The sequence below is a fragment of the Zalophus californianus genome, chromosome 1 (assembly GCF_009762305.2).
Source record: "Zalophus californianus isolate mZalCal1 chromosome 1, mZalCal1.pri.v2, whole genome shotgun sequence".
In the NCBI taxonomy this organism is placed as follows: Eukaryota; Metazoa; Chordata; class Mammalia; order Carnivora; family Otariidae; genus Zalophus; species Zalophus californianus.
In genome coordinates, this window is record NC_045595.1 from 96,999,119 (window position 1) to 97,013,261 (window position 14,143).

A 14,143-nucleotide genomic window follows, 5' to 3' on the forward strand; every position below is an offset into this window, starting at 1 on the left:
TATTCACAGCCCTGGGATCCTGATCTGGAGTCAGGAAAGTTCTGAATGTGTCAATATGCTAAGATGGGAAGGTCTTAATCATTCAGCTGTTTAGGAGCCATGGACCCTGAACCAGAACATCCTAAAACAGTCTCCTACTCCAGGACTAAGGTACCTCTCTAGTAGCAGGACTGCTACTAGAACTCCTCTATCCAGGGACTCTCCTCCTTGGACAGTAACATAGTTTTCTCTCTGAACCCCAGAATTTCTCTGCTGCGTGCTTCTTGAGGTGGGTTCATGTCCCTAAATTAGGGGTAGTCTCTCTGGACTACTCTGCTTAGCCCAGGATACATCCCCTGAGATTTCGTTCATCAGATCTTAAAGTCTGGAGGCCTTGCTATTGTACTTGCCTTAAAGTTTGATTTAGGACAGGCTGAATTTCTATGCCCTTTGGGATATGTGAGTCCAGAAGGAAAACAGACATATAAGTCACGAGCTTAAGAGATCTTGTTGGACCAGGATTCAGATTTGGTAAAAAGAAATGTTTGAACTCACTCAGGATACATAGAGCAGAAGGCAAAGCAGTTAACCTTGGGGAACACATCAAAATTTTAGGGCAGAGGGAACAGAGTAACAGGGTCTAGAAAGAAACACGTACTTTTGGGGGTACCTGGATGGCTCAGTTGGTTAAGCGTCCACCTTTGGCTCAGGTCATGATCCCAGAGTCCTGGGATCAAGTCCCCCATCTGGCTCCCTGCTCAATGGGGAGTCTTCCCTTCCCCACTGCTCATGCTCTCTCTCTGTCATTCACTCTTTCTCAAATAAATAAATAAAATGTAAAAAAAAAAAAGAAAAAGAAACACATACTTTTTGAAAATAAGAACATACTCTTTAATCCTTCCAGCTTGTAATACTCTTCAACAGATCTGAATATTTATTTCAGAAGGCTTTGTGCTATTAGTATTCCTACCTAGAAGAGCTTCCCATGAATTAGGTACCAGAAGGACTTTGGACCAGATTCTGAGATCTCTTATTGTCTACTCTGACCACATCTATCTCAGAGAGTGCTTTGAGAGAATCTCTTGGATTCTGTTTCTGCAAGACTAGGGAGCAACATTTACCTGGACATCCCCCAGCCAGTGTGAGATGTGTGACTGCAGAAATGAGAGCTCAGGGTAATGGAGGAGGAGATGGTAATTTAGGGATGGTACCCAACTTTGTGTGGAGAACGAAGATTAGACTATATGAAGACAGTGGCCATGGCTGCCTCATCTCCACTTTTCTATTGCAATGTTTAGTTCTTGTCAGGTACTCCATAAGTATTTGTTGAATGGATGTATGGGTGGATAGATAAATGAATGGGTGGGTGGATGAGTGGATGAATGGATGAGGGAATGGATGGATGGTGGTTGAATGGAGAGTAGGGTGAGGTTTCAGTCACCTCTTTCCCAATATTGTTAGGGTTGCTGCCCTCCCCCTCTCCCATGGCCCAAGCCAGCAGGACCCCTCTAAGAAAACACAGAGGTCTTTTACTTAATCTCTCCAACTTCAGTGATAGTAATACAGATTTCTCTTTCAAACCTGAGGTTTATGTTTGTTTAACAAAAATGTTGTGAATGTGTCAAATCTTACCAGAAAATAAGGTTGAGGAATTAATAATGTGACTATATAAAACTCCTATTATATTTAAGTTGATCTCTACAAAAACACAATACATAGAGTACCATTCAAAAAAAAAACTACCATTTTACTGGCATTTAAAACATTTTAGATTAGCAATAATGTGCCCTGTATAATTAATTCACAAAAAATATTTTCAGGATCTTCCTTCCCTAAAATTTCAAAAAAAATAAAAATAAAAAGTGGGGGTGGGAGGATTCCCCTACGTCCACTTGCCTTGCTGCAAATGCTGTGCATCTAAGAAGCACTATTTTTCATCTCCATGCAAATATTCAAAGCCTTTCTGACATTATGATCTGGGTCCCTAAGTCATGACTGGAGTGACTCACCATTCATCCTGCCTCCATTATAATGGATCCTGAGTGTGAAAAAAAGGACCCAGCAGTCCAACCACATAGACCAGTATTTTCAACTAGAGGGGAAAAAAACTAGAGGCAAAGCTGGGGAGGAATTCCTGTACCTGCCCCATCTACTTCACAGGGTTTCTGGGAGAATCCCCGAAAAAAATAGATGAGAGGCTCTTTTCTACTTTTCAGGCTCTGTGTAGCTTCATGCAATTCATGCTGAATGTATTAGAAGAGGATCATCCTTCCAGGGAGACTCTCATAGTTCAGATCATGTCACCCACCTGCTCAGAAGGCTCTGGTACCTCCTCTCCCATGGCACATAATAAGCAAGCCCTACCCACAGCCTGCAGGGCCAACTGTGATCCAACCCCACCAACTCTCTGAGCTCAGCTCTTACAACACCACCTCTACCAAGGGATTTGACTTGCCAAATTTGATCCCACCCCAGGACCTTTGGATTTGCCATTCCCTCTGCCTGGACTGCTCTTCCTTCTGATAGTCCCACTTCTTCAGTTCTCTGTTCAAATGTTTCCTCTGCACAGAGAAGTTTCCTCACCAACCCTATCTAAAATATCATCCATGGAGCCTCAGTCGGTAGAGTGTGTGGCTTTTGATCTTGAAGTTGTGAGTTTGAGCCTCACACTGGGTATAGAGATTACTTTAAAAAATCTTTTAAAATACCATCCACCTCCTGTTCCTATTTCCTCGCCCTGATTTCTTCTTCTTCATGGCAATAATTTATTTATTTTATCTATTTGTTTTCTGTCTCCTCAACTAGGAGGGAATATGCACAAAGGCAGGGAGTTGTCTGCCAGGGAATTGTCTGCCATGTGTCTGCAAGGCACTTAGAACATTAGTAGGTGTTCAGTCAGAATGGCTAAAATTAACAAGTCAGGACACGACAGATGTTGGTGGGGATGCAGAGAAAGGGGAACCCTCCCTACACTGTTGGTGGGAACGCAAGCTGGTGCAACCACTCTGGAAAACAGTATGGAGGTTCCTCAAACAGTTGAAAATAGAGCTACAGTACGACCCAGCAACTGCACTACTGGGTATTTACCCCAAAGATACAAATGTAGCGATCCAAAGGGGCATGTGCACCCCAATGTTTATAGCAGCAATGTCCACAATAGCCAAACTGTGGAAAGAGCCCAGATGTCCATTGACAGATGAATGGATAAAGATGTGGTGTGTATATATACAATGGAATATTATGCAGCCATCAAAAAATGAAATCTTACCATTTGCAACGATGTGGATGGAACTAGAGGGTATTATGCTAAGTGAAATAGGTCAATCAGAGAAAGACAATTATATGATTTCACTCATATGTGGAATTTAAGAAACAAAACACAGGATCATAGGGTAATGGAGGGAAAAATAAAATAAGATGAAATCAGAGAGGGAAACAAACCATAAGAGATTATTAACTATAGGAAACAAACTGAGGGTTGCCGGAGGGGAGGTGGATGGGGAGTGAGGTAACTGGGTGATGGGCATTAAGGAGGACGGGTGATGTAATGAGCACTGGGTGTTATATGCAACTGCTGAATCACTGAACTCTACCTCTGAAACTAATAATACACTATATGTTAATTAATTGAATTTAAATTTAAAAAAATAAATCAGAAGAAAAAGAACATTAGCAGGTGTTTGTATTAGTTATCTATTGCTGTATACACAAAGGTAGTGGCTTAAAGCCACACACATTTGTTATCTCAGAGTTTGTTTGAATCAAAAATCCAGATATGGCTTAGCTGAGTCCTCCGCTTCAGGATTTCTCATGAGGTTGCAATTAAGGAGTTAGCTAGGGCTAGAGTCTTACCTGAAGATCTGATTGGGAAAGAATCTACCTCCAAGCTCATATGGTTATTGGGAGGATTCAGTTCCTTGGGGTTGTTGGACTTAGGGTCTCAGTTCCTTTCTGGCTATTGGCTAGAGTCTGCCCTCAGTTGCTTGCCAGCGAGCCTCTCCATAGCTTAGCTCACAATATGGTAGCTTGCTTCATCAAAACCAGCAAAGAAGAGAGTCAGTTAACAAAACAAATTACATCTTATGTAATATAATCACAGAAGTGTCATCTTATCACCTTAGCCATATTGGTTAAAAGCAACTCAGAGGTCCTGCTCACATTCAAAGTGAGGGGGTTGCACAAGGGTTTGAATACCAGGAGGTGGAGATCACTGGAGGCTATTTCAGAGTTTATCTGCCACATTACTTGCTCAATACACTTGATCTTAGCCAAAAGGCTGAGAAGGGATTATTACTTGCTCAATAAACACGAATATCTTTAATCCAATGTCCAAAGTTGACACGGGAAGGAAAGCAGTAAGATTCAAGATTCTTGTAATTTATTTCTTGTACAATGTAGACCTTATGTGAAATTTACTAATTCTTTTCCCAACTTCCCTCTGATGTTCTGTGACCAGCCTGGTCCACCTGTCTGCATGAGCTGCCCCAGGTTTTGAGGGTTCACCTAAGAGAAGAGACCCACACACAACCCAGACCCTTCAAGAATCTACAATCTGAAGATCACCATTCATAGAGCTTATTTCTTCTCCAAGAGGATCCCTGGAATAGGTGGGTTGCATCTTTATATCTTACAAACTGGAAGTGGTGTTCTTGAACGGGCACTTTGCATTTACCAGGTCTTGCCTAGCCAAGTTAATAATGCATCTAATAAAAAGAAAGAAAGAAATACATTGTTCAGTCAGGTAGATATTATTAATATGATTCCATTTTAAAAGGGCCATTACTTCAGAGTCTTGATGTCTGGGATGTTGTTAAAGAAGTTTTTTTTTTTTTTTTAAGACTCACCATGACAACAGAGAGAGCCCCACTTCCCCTGAATTGATTACAGATTTGTCCATGTAGGAGACCGGAACACATCCAGCTTATTGAGAATTCTTTTCTGTCTCCTTTGGCAAAAGCCCTGGCTTATTGTCCAGAGTGAGCAGGAGTCTCAAATCCATCAATATTCACTGATGAAGTCGTCGCCATTCATTAACAGAGATTTGATCAGCAGACATTTATCGATCGCCAGGCATGTGCAAGGCACTTGGGAGGATCCAGAGACATTGCTGTCTGATGAACTGACATGTCTACCGCGTGACCAGTTGCAGCCCCTCGAGGTAGCAGGAACAATGTGGGGTGAGCTCTGGGTGCTACAGACCCTGCTCAAGGACCTGGGACCTGCACAAAGGACCCTGGTGATGAATTGTGATGTCATGTTTTGCACACTGGACAGTTCTGACCTGTGAAGGTGTTCTTGGTCTGTGGGGTAGGGTTGCATGCATGAGAGGCCTGAGACAGTGCGTGAAAACCTACTGCGGGCCTTAATTTTATACAAACTCAAACACCAAATTGCTGGGTCACCTTGGGCATGTCACTGGACCTCTCTAGCCATTACTTTTGTCCCTTACACGAAATAGGATTACGTTTCTTCCTACTGAACCCAAAGCGATCACATTGTGCTCTGTTGCTTGTTTGACCATACCATCTTCCCAGACAGGCCTTTGAAACTGTTCAGGCAGTGATGATTCAGTGTTGTCTTGCTTCACTGATGCCCAACACAGTGCTGGGCACTGAGCACAGGGCATATCCTAGCACTCAAAAAATGAATGAATGAGAATTGGAGACTTCTCGAAACCACTCCATTCTTTGCCCACCCCTCCATGCTGCCATTATGCTGGCCTGTCACCTTTTCAAAGGGACTTGGGTTGGTACACCTTCGGTTCTCCAGGACAACAGAGAGCACCCCAGTTGTCCCAGGCCTGCTTCCCACCCCACCCCACCCCAATCTATGGCTCAACTCAACTTTTCTCCTTTGGATCATTTTGCAACCCAGGGAGGGTCCAAAGGAATGGGCTAGGATGTTGAAGCCAGGTCTGACGGAGAGGGAGAAGGGAGCAGAGGAGGTACAAGTCAGAGTTGTTTAGCTTCTTGCTCCCTATAAAATGTGTGAGAATATGTTGGGTGCTCTGTGCAGTGAGGGAGCAGCACCATACTCAATTAGCAAAATGAACAAACAAAAAACAGAATGGGACAAATAAAAAGCAAGTAGTAAAATGGTAGTGTCAAATCCAACCAAATTATTAATCTTATTAAATGAAAATAGTTTAAATACTTCAAATAAAAGGCAGATTGTTAGATTGAATAAAAAAGCAATACACAGGGGCGCCTGGGTGGCTCAGTCAGTTAAGTGTCTGCCTTCAGGTCAGATCACGATCTCGGGGTCCAGGGACGGAGCCTCAAGCGGGACTCCCTGCTCAGCAGGGGAGTCTGCTTCTCCCTCTCCCTCTGCCCCTCCTCCCCGCTTGTGCTCCGTTTTATGCACACACTCTCTCTCTCAAATAAATAAAATTACACCTTTAAAAAAAGCAACCTACAACTTTACATTGCTTACCAAAAAACTTCTTTAAATATAAAGACATCAATAGATTAAAGGAAAAGGGATAGAAAAGGATGTACCATACTAACCAAAAGAAAGCTGAAGTGGCTGTGTTAATATCATATGAAGTATATTTCAGATCAAAGAATATTTGAAGGGATAGAGAAGGTCTTTTCACAATGATAAAGGGACAACCTATCGGTTACACATAACAATCCCAAAACATGTGTGCATCTAGTAACAGCTTAAAAATACATGAAACAAAAATTAATAGAACTGAAAGGAGAAATAAACAAATATGTAATTATGGTAGATGTCAACCCCTCATTCAATAATTGATAGAACAAATAGAAAATCAGTGAGGATTGGAAAAGTTGAAAAATGTTATCAACCAGCTTGATTTAATTCATATTTATATGATACTCTACACAACAACAGCAGAATGTACCTTCTTTTTCAGAACATTATCAAATTCAACTATATTGTGGGCCATAAATAAGTCTCAATAAATTTTAAAAGAATCAAATCATACAAAGCATGTTCTCTGAACAATGGAGTAAAATTAAAAATCAATAACAGAAATATAGCTGGATAATCCCCACATATTCATAAGCTAAACAGACAATTAAAATAACTCATGGCTCAAAGAGCAATCAAAAAGTGTTTTGAACTGAATGTAAATGAAAACAACATATCAGAATTTGTGAGATGCAGTTAAAGCAATAATTAAAAAGGAAATTTATGTAGCACTAAAAGCCTGTATTAGAAAATAAGGAAGGTCTGAAATCAATGACCTAAAATTTTACCTTAAGAAATCAGGGGGAAAAGGAGGAAAGTAAATAGAAGAAAGTAAATAATAAGTATGAGAGCAGACATGAATGAAATACAAAACAAAAAACCAACAGATAAAACCAATGAAATCAAAATTTTTGAAATGCTCAATAAAATTTATAAACTCTAGCAGAGAGAAGAGACAGATAAAAGACACAGACTACCAATAACAGCAATGAGAGAGGAGAAATCACTACAGATTCTACAGATATTAAAAAGATAAGGGAATATTGTGAACAACTTTATGCTAATATGTTTGACAACTTACATGAAGTTGACAAATTACTTTGAAGACACAAACTACCAAATCTCACTGGAAAATAAATAGATATTTTGGACAGTCACGTCTATTTGTGTAATCAAATTCATGGTTTAAACATTCCCCTAAAGGAAACTCCAGGTCTAGATGGCTTCCATGGTGATATCTACCAAATATTTAAGGAAGGAATAACACCTGTTCTACACAGAATTTTCCAGAAACTAAAATAGGAATGGTTTCATTCTATGAAACCAGTATTGCCCTGACACCAGAAGCAGAAAATTATTTTACAGGAAAACTATAGATTAATATCACTCATGAATATAGATGCAAACATTTTAAACAAAATTTTAGCAAATCAAATGCAGCAATGTATTAAAAAGATAATGTATCATGACCAAGTGCATTTATCTCAGGAATCCAAGGTTGGCTTAACATTTAAAAATAATGAGTATAATATACCATATTAACAGCGATAAGAGAAAAAATTGTTTCGTCATCTCAATAGATGGATAAAAAGCATCTGACAGAATCAACACCATTGTTGATAAAAACTTTCAGCAAGTTAGAAATAGAAAAGAACATCTTCACCCTGATAAAAGGGACCAATAAAAAGCCTACGGCTAACATCATACTTAAATGTTGAAAGACTCAAAGCCCCTTTACAATCATAAACATTCTCACCTCTCTTGTTTAGCATTTTACTAGAAGTTTAAACCAGTACAGTAAGAACAAGAGATAAAAAGCATCCAGTTGGAAAGGAAGAACTCTTTATCACACATGACATAATCACCTCCAAGGAAAGTCTTAAAGGATCTACCAAAAGATACTAGAACAAATAAATGAGGTTAGCAAGTTTGCAGGATACGAGAGCAATATACAAAAATCAATTGTATTTATACCTAGTATCAATGAACAATTGCACATTTTAAGGTGTTTCTTTTTGAGATTTTATTTATTTATTTATTTATTTGAGAGAACGAGAGTGAGAGATGGAGAGAGAGAGTACATGAAAGGGGGGAGGGTCAGAGGGAGAAGCAGACTCCTTCCTGAGCAGGGAGCCTGATGCGGGACTCGATTCCGGGACTCCAGGATCATGACCTGAGCCGAAGGCAGTCGCCCAACCAACTGAGCCACCCAGGCGCCCCAACAATTGCACATTTTAAAAACAGCATCAAAAATATGGAACTATTGAGGGTAAATTCAACAAAAAGTGTGTAACACCTGTACAATGAAAACAATAAAACATTGTAACAGAAAGTAAGGAAGACCTAAACAAATAGACATATATGATGTACATATTTCAGAAGACTTACTACTGTTAAGTTTGCTAACCTCCTCAAAGTGATCTATAGATTTGATGCAATCCCACTCAAATGTCCAGCAAGTGTTTTGTAGAAATTTGTAGAAATCACAAGCTGATTCTAAAATTTATGTGGAAATGGAAAAGACCTAAAACAAAACAATTCTGAAAAAGAAGAACAAAATCAGAGGATTGTGCTACCTGTTATTACAACTTATTATAAAGCTACTATATTCAAGACCATGTGGCATTGCCATAAAGACAGATACATAGATAGATTAATGGAACAGAATGGAGAGGTCACAAATAGACAAACATGAATAAAGCAATTGATTTTCAACAAAGGTGTTCAGACAAATCAATAGGGAAAGGATAATGTTTACACATGATGACAAAACAATTGGAAATCATATGCAAAAACTTGAACCTCCACCCTAACCTCACACTCTCTCTAAAATTAACTTGAAATGGATCATAGACCTAAATGTAAGAGCTAAAACTTCTGAAGTAGTTAGGAGAAAATCCTATTGGCATTGGGTTTGGCAAAGATTTCTTAAAGAAAACACAAAAATCAAGAGCTGTAGAAGTAAAAAATCAACAAATTAAGCTTCACCAAAATTAAAAACTTTTGCTCTTCAAAAACTTGTTATGAAAATAAGAATGCAAACAAGAGGCTGGGAGAAATTGTTTGTAAAATGTATGCTGACAAAGACTTGTGTCTAAAATATAGAAAGAACACTCATGACTCAATAATAAGACCAAAAAAAAAAAAAAACCCAATTAAATAGTTAAAAGGTTTGAACAGACACTTCACCAAGGAAGATATACAGATGGCAGATAAGCACATGAAAAGATGCTCAACATCATTAAACAGTGCTGAAATGCAAATTTAAACTGCAGTGAGATACTACTACACACCCACCAAAATGGCTAAAATTTAAAGTGCTGACCATATGTATCAAGTGTTGGTAAGGATATGGAGCAACAGGAATTACCATACACTGCTGGAGAGAATGTAAAATGATGTAGGCACCCTATAAAACAATTTGGCAGCTTCTTAAAAGGTTAAACATAGGGGTGCCTGGCTGGCTCAGTCAGCAGAGGATGGGGCTCTTGATCTCGGGATTTTAAGTTTGAGTCCCATGTTGGGTGCAGAGATTACTTAAAAAAAAAAGTTAAACATATGCCTACCATATGACCCAGCCATGCCATATCTATATAGTTACCTAAAAGCAATGAAAACATGAGCCCACTAATACAAGTACCAATACTTGTACACAAGTGTTCATAGCACGTTTATTTGTAATAGCCCAAACTGGTAACAACCCAAATGTCCATCAACAGTGAATTGATAAACAAATTATGGTATATATCTTTAAAATGGAATAATATTCAACAAGAAAAAGAATATTTAATACACACATTAGCATGGATGAATGTCAAAATAATTACACTAAGTGAAAAAAGCCAACAACAAAACAAAAAGCATGCATTCTGTGTGATTTCATTTATATAAAATTCTAGAAAATGCAAAGTACTCTCTCGTGATAGAAGGCAAATCTGTGGTTTGCACTATGGCAGTGATGGGGAGAACCAAAGTAGGCAAATTGGGGGAATATTTAAACAGGGTATGATTCACAGGAGCTGGGAAAGGTAGATGCAGGGGATGAGGGAGAGAGGAAGACCTCCCAGTCTCTAGTTTCCAGGTTAGGGAAGCTGGTTGCTGTGTTATTCCCTAAGGTAGGAAACACCAGGTAGGACATCAGATAAAGTGTTCAGTTTTAACATGGTGGAGTTCGTGGAGGTTCAGGGGGCATCACCGAGCAAGTAATTGGATGTTCTTGTCTGTTGCTCAACAGAGAGGCCCGGGCTGGAGGCAAAGGATCTCAGAACCCAAGTCAACTCAGCCAGTGTTAAAAAATATAAGTAACCTTAGTACACTGAGAGTATGGGTGACCCCAGCTGGCTTTGGAATGCAATTTCCAAAAAAAAATTCAAGCTGACTAGAAGATAAGTTTGTTCAGCTCCTCTCTGGATAGTACTGAGGTGTTTCGTTTTCTTTTCATTCAGTGGTTTAAAACATATATATGAAGTAAAGAAAACACCTTGGTTCAGTGAAAAGGACCCTGAAATGTTCAGGATGCCCCAGAGCTCTCCTTTTCTCTGATTGATTTTGGACAAGCTGACTATTCTGTGTCCCCTGTTTTCTCTGGCACAGAATTCTGCATTGGCAATGACTTTCTTTTGGCATTTTTTAAAATTTGAGTGAGAGAGAGTGGCAGTGGGGGGGGGGGCGGTAAGAAGAGGGGGAGGGAGAGAATCTCCATCTGAGCACAAAGCCTGACACGGGGCTTGATCCCACAACCCCAAGATCACAACCCTGAGCCAAAACCAAGCCTCAGTCAACCGACTGAGCCACCCAGGTGCCCCTCCTTTGGCATTGTAAAGCTGTTTTCTAGCTTCCATCTTTTCTGTTTTGGGTCCTAACTGGAAGTCTGGGGTGTTACGTTCATGAACATGAACCCCATGAGACTGCAGAAAGCTCCACCCTGTTCCCACTTTCTCTTGTCCCCTTTCTGATTGGCTTCTAACTGAGAGGGAGGGACTCTTCAGTCCATTCATCCATTCATCCTATTTTTAAAAGTATGTGCCAAGTACTGTGGCAGATGAAATAGATTGCCAGAATCTTTGCTGTCCCTTTATGATTTCTAAATGAGATTCGTGTGAGTTCATCTAGTGCTTATTTGTTTCTTTTTTCTTGGAAACATCTTTCAGTTGAGCTCAGAGTTTAGAGGACAAAAATGAATATTTAGATCTATGATTCAGCAAATTACTTCAATTCTTTGTGATCTTTTTTGGCTCTCGGTCAGGTTCAGAGCCATCTTTTATTTTTATTTAACATGGTTATTTTGTGTTCTGTTCTTCCAGATTTGCCTTTCTAATTAAATTTCACCCTGATAGACGGTAAAATGAATTTGCCCTCCCTAGTTGCTCTCAGGAGGGGAAGGGGCTTAGATAATAAGCCTGGGCAGTGAGAAAAGATTGCAGCTGGTAAAATGAATCATGCATACATAAATAATAGAGAACAGACCACCCCGAAGCTGAGAGGCTCTCATTGCATTTTTTTTTTAAACATGCAAGTGTTAGGGAGAGTACAACATTTTTGCAAGAACCTCTGAAATGACCTTTCGCCTTTTTTAAGATATTTATCTCCTGAGGCCGGTGTTGTCAGCAGTGAGGTGGAAGATTGCATGGGACGATCTTCTCTCTTGAGAGTTTAGTTTGATATTCTGTACTATATTAATTGACAGAAATTTATGACGGAGAATTTTTATTTTCATGTTTATTTTTGTGTACTGTGTAGTTTTCCAAGTTTCTACAGTGAATGGGCACTCCTTTAATAATCAGAGAACCAAAACCCACGGTAAATGGAATTTAAAAAATAATATTTGTAACCTAGATATTGTGGAGGGCACAAAAGAAATATTTTGTGTGGATGTATACTTCTGTCGTAAGGCAGGATTGCAGGCAGCAGACCTTTGGAACTTAGAACCTGGTGCAAATAAACCACCCCACCCCCTCCTCTAGAGGACTCCCCAGTATTGTTAGGTCATGTCAGTTTCTGTCCTAGACTGCTTGTCTTCCCCTGCAGTGAAGTTCCCTTAAGGGTGAGGCAGTTGTCCATTGTTTCTCTGAGTCTGCAGTGCAAGACAAAGGAGGCTGTCCAAATATTTGTTCAATTTTTGCTTAATGAATTGAAACTGAATTGAAGATGGGCACCTGCTCCTAGCTGCTCTTGGTCTAGGCAAGGACTGCTTGTGTGAAATTGCAGCAAAGCTCGGCAGAATATTCATTCAGCAAATGGCAGCTGCCTAGCAGAATATTCATAACTTGGGTGAGCCTGGGACTGTTTTCCTAAGATGGATGGGTTCAGCTTTCACTGAATTTTGATAGTTTCCCTGGGGGGGCCAAGATGTGAGTGGAAAGGACAAAGGAACAGGCTGGGAAAAGAAGGGGAGACCAAGGTTGTGAGCCGATGACACTGCATGCTTTCATTTGTTTTCCAGTCTTCGATGGGCATCACTTGCTCCTCTATCCGATGACACTGCACGTTGATGACAGTTCCTATTTTGTAGGAAGCAAGGTGCCAGGCACTGTGCTGTGGGCTGGTACTACTCAGGACTCTCTTGCTTGCAAGTGACAGAAAAACCAATTCTAACTTGTTTGGGGGATGCAGGGGATTTACTAGACAGTGTACTTGAAAAAAATCCAGGTCCTAGGAGGTTTCAGACATGCCAGAAAGCTGCCTATCTCTCGATTCTGCTTCCCTCTTTGTCAGCTACAATCTCTGGTACAGCTGTCCCAGGTGCTGGCCAGATGACCATTGGCGCTTCGGGCCGATGACATCCTGCCTCCTCAACAACCACAAAGGAAAGAGGTGGAATGGGGATCATGGTCTTGAGATACTTCCCCGTATATTTTTTCCCATAGGAACCTTTTCTTTTTCTTTCCTTAGAGCCTCTTCTTCCTTATAGCTCAGCCATGAGGTGTTATTGTCCTGGAAGCTGGGCAGCATGGGTACCGGTCAGAACTAAAATCCACAAGGAGGAGGAAGGGGATACTTCCACCTGAATGGAAGGTGGCACAGAAGCTCTCAGGAAATAGGCAATGTGAGGAAAGAGATGGAAGAGAATGAGCCTAGGGAGAGTATGATGCCCAAGTTCCCTGAGGGGCCTGAGGCCACGTCTCTGCCAAGTCTTCTTTTTTTTTTTTAAGATTTTATTTATTTATTTGACACACAGAGAGAGATAGCTAGAGAGAGAGAGCACAAGCAGGGGGAGTGGCAGGCAGAGGGAGAAGCAGGCTTCCTGCATGAGCAGGGAGCCCGATGTGGGGCTCGATCCCAGGACCCTGGGATCATGACCTGAGTTGAAGGCAGTGGTTTAACCAACTGAGCCACCCAGGCGCCCCGCGTCTCTGCCAAGTCTTGACCTAGGAAGGGGTATAGTACAACAAGAGAAATCCCAGCAGGTTGAGGAGAAAGCTGAGAGCAGAGAGAGCCTGTACCCACTTCCTGTTTGGAACTCTGCCCCAGAATGCCATGTGCCAACACAGGAGGGCTGTGGCAAAGTGAAGTGGTGATGTGGCATATTTAATGGGAAATGGCTCCCGATGGGGCCCCTGAGTCACCTTTAGTCGCCCTGTGACAAGGAAGGGATCCAGGAGCACCCACATGTTCCCTGTGGGGGATGAGAAGGCAGCTCTGAGAGAGAGAAGAAACCAATCTACCCTGAGGTCACAGTGGCTGAGAGAACAGGATGGACAGGTGACCCACTCCTGCTGAGGAGAGTCAG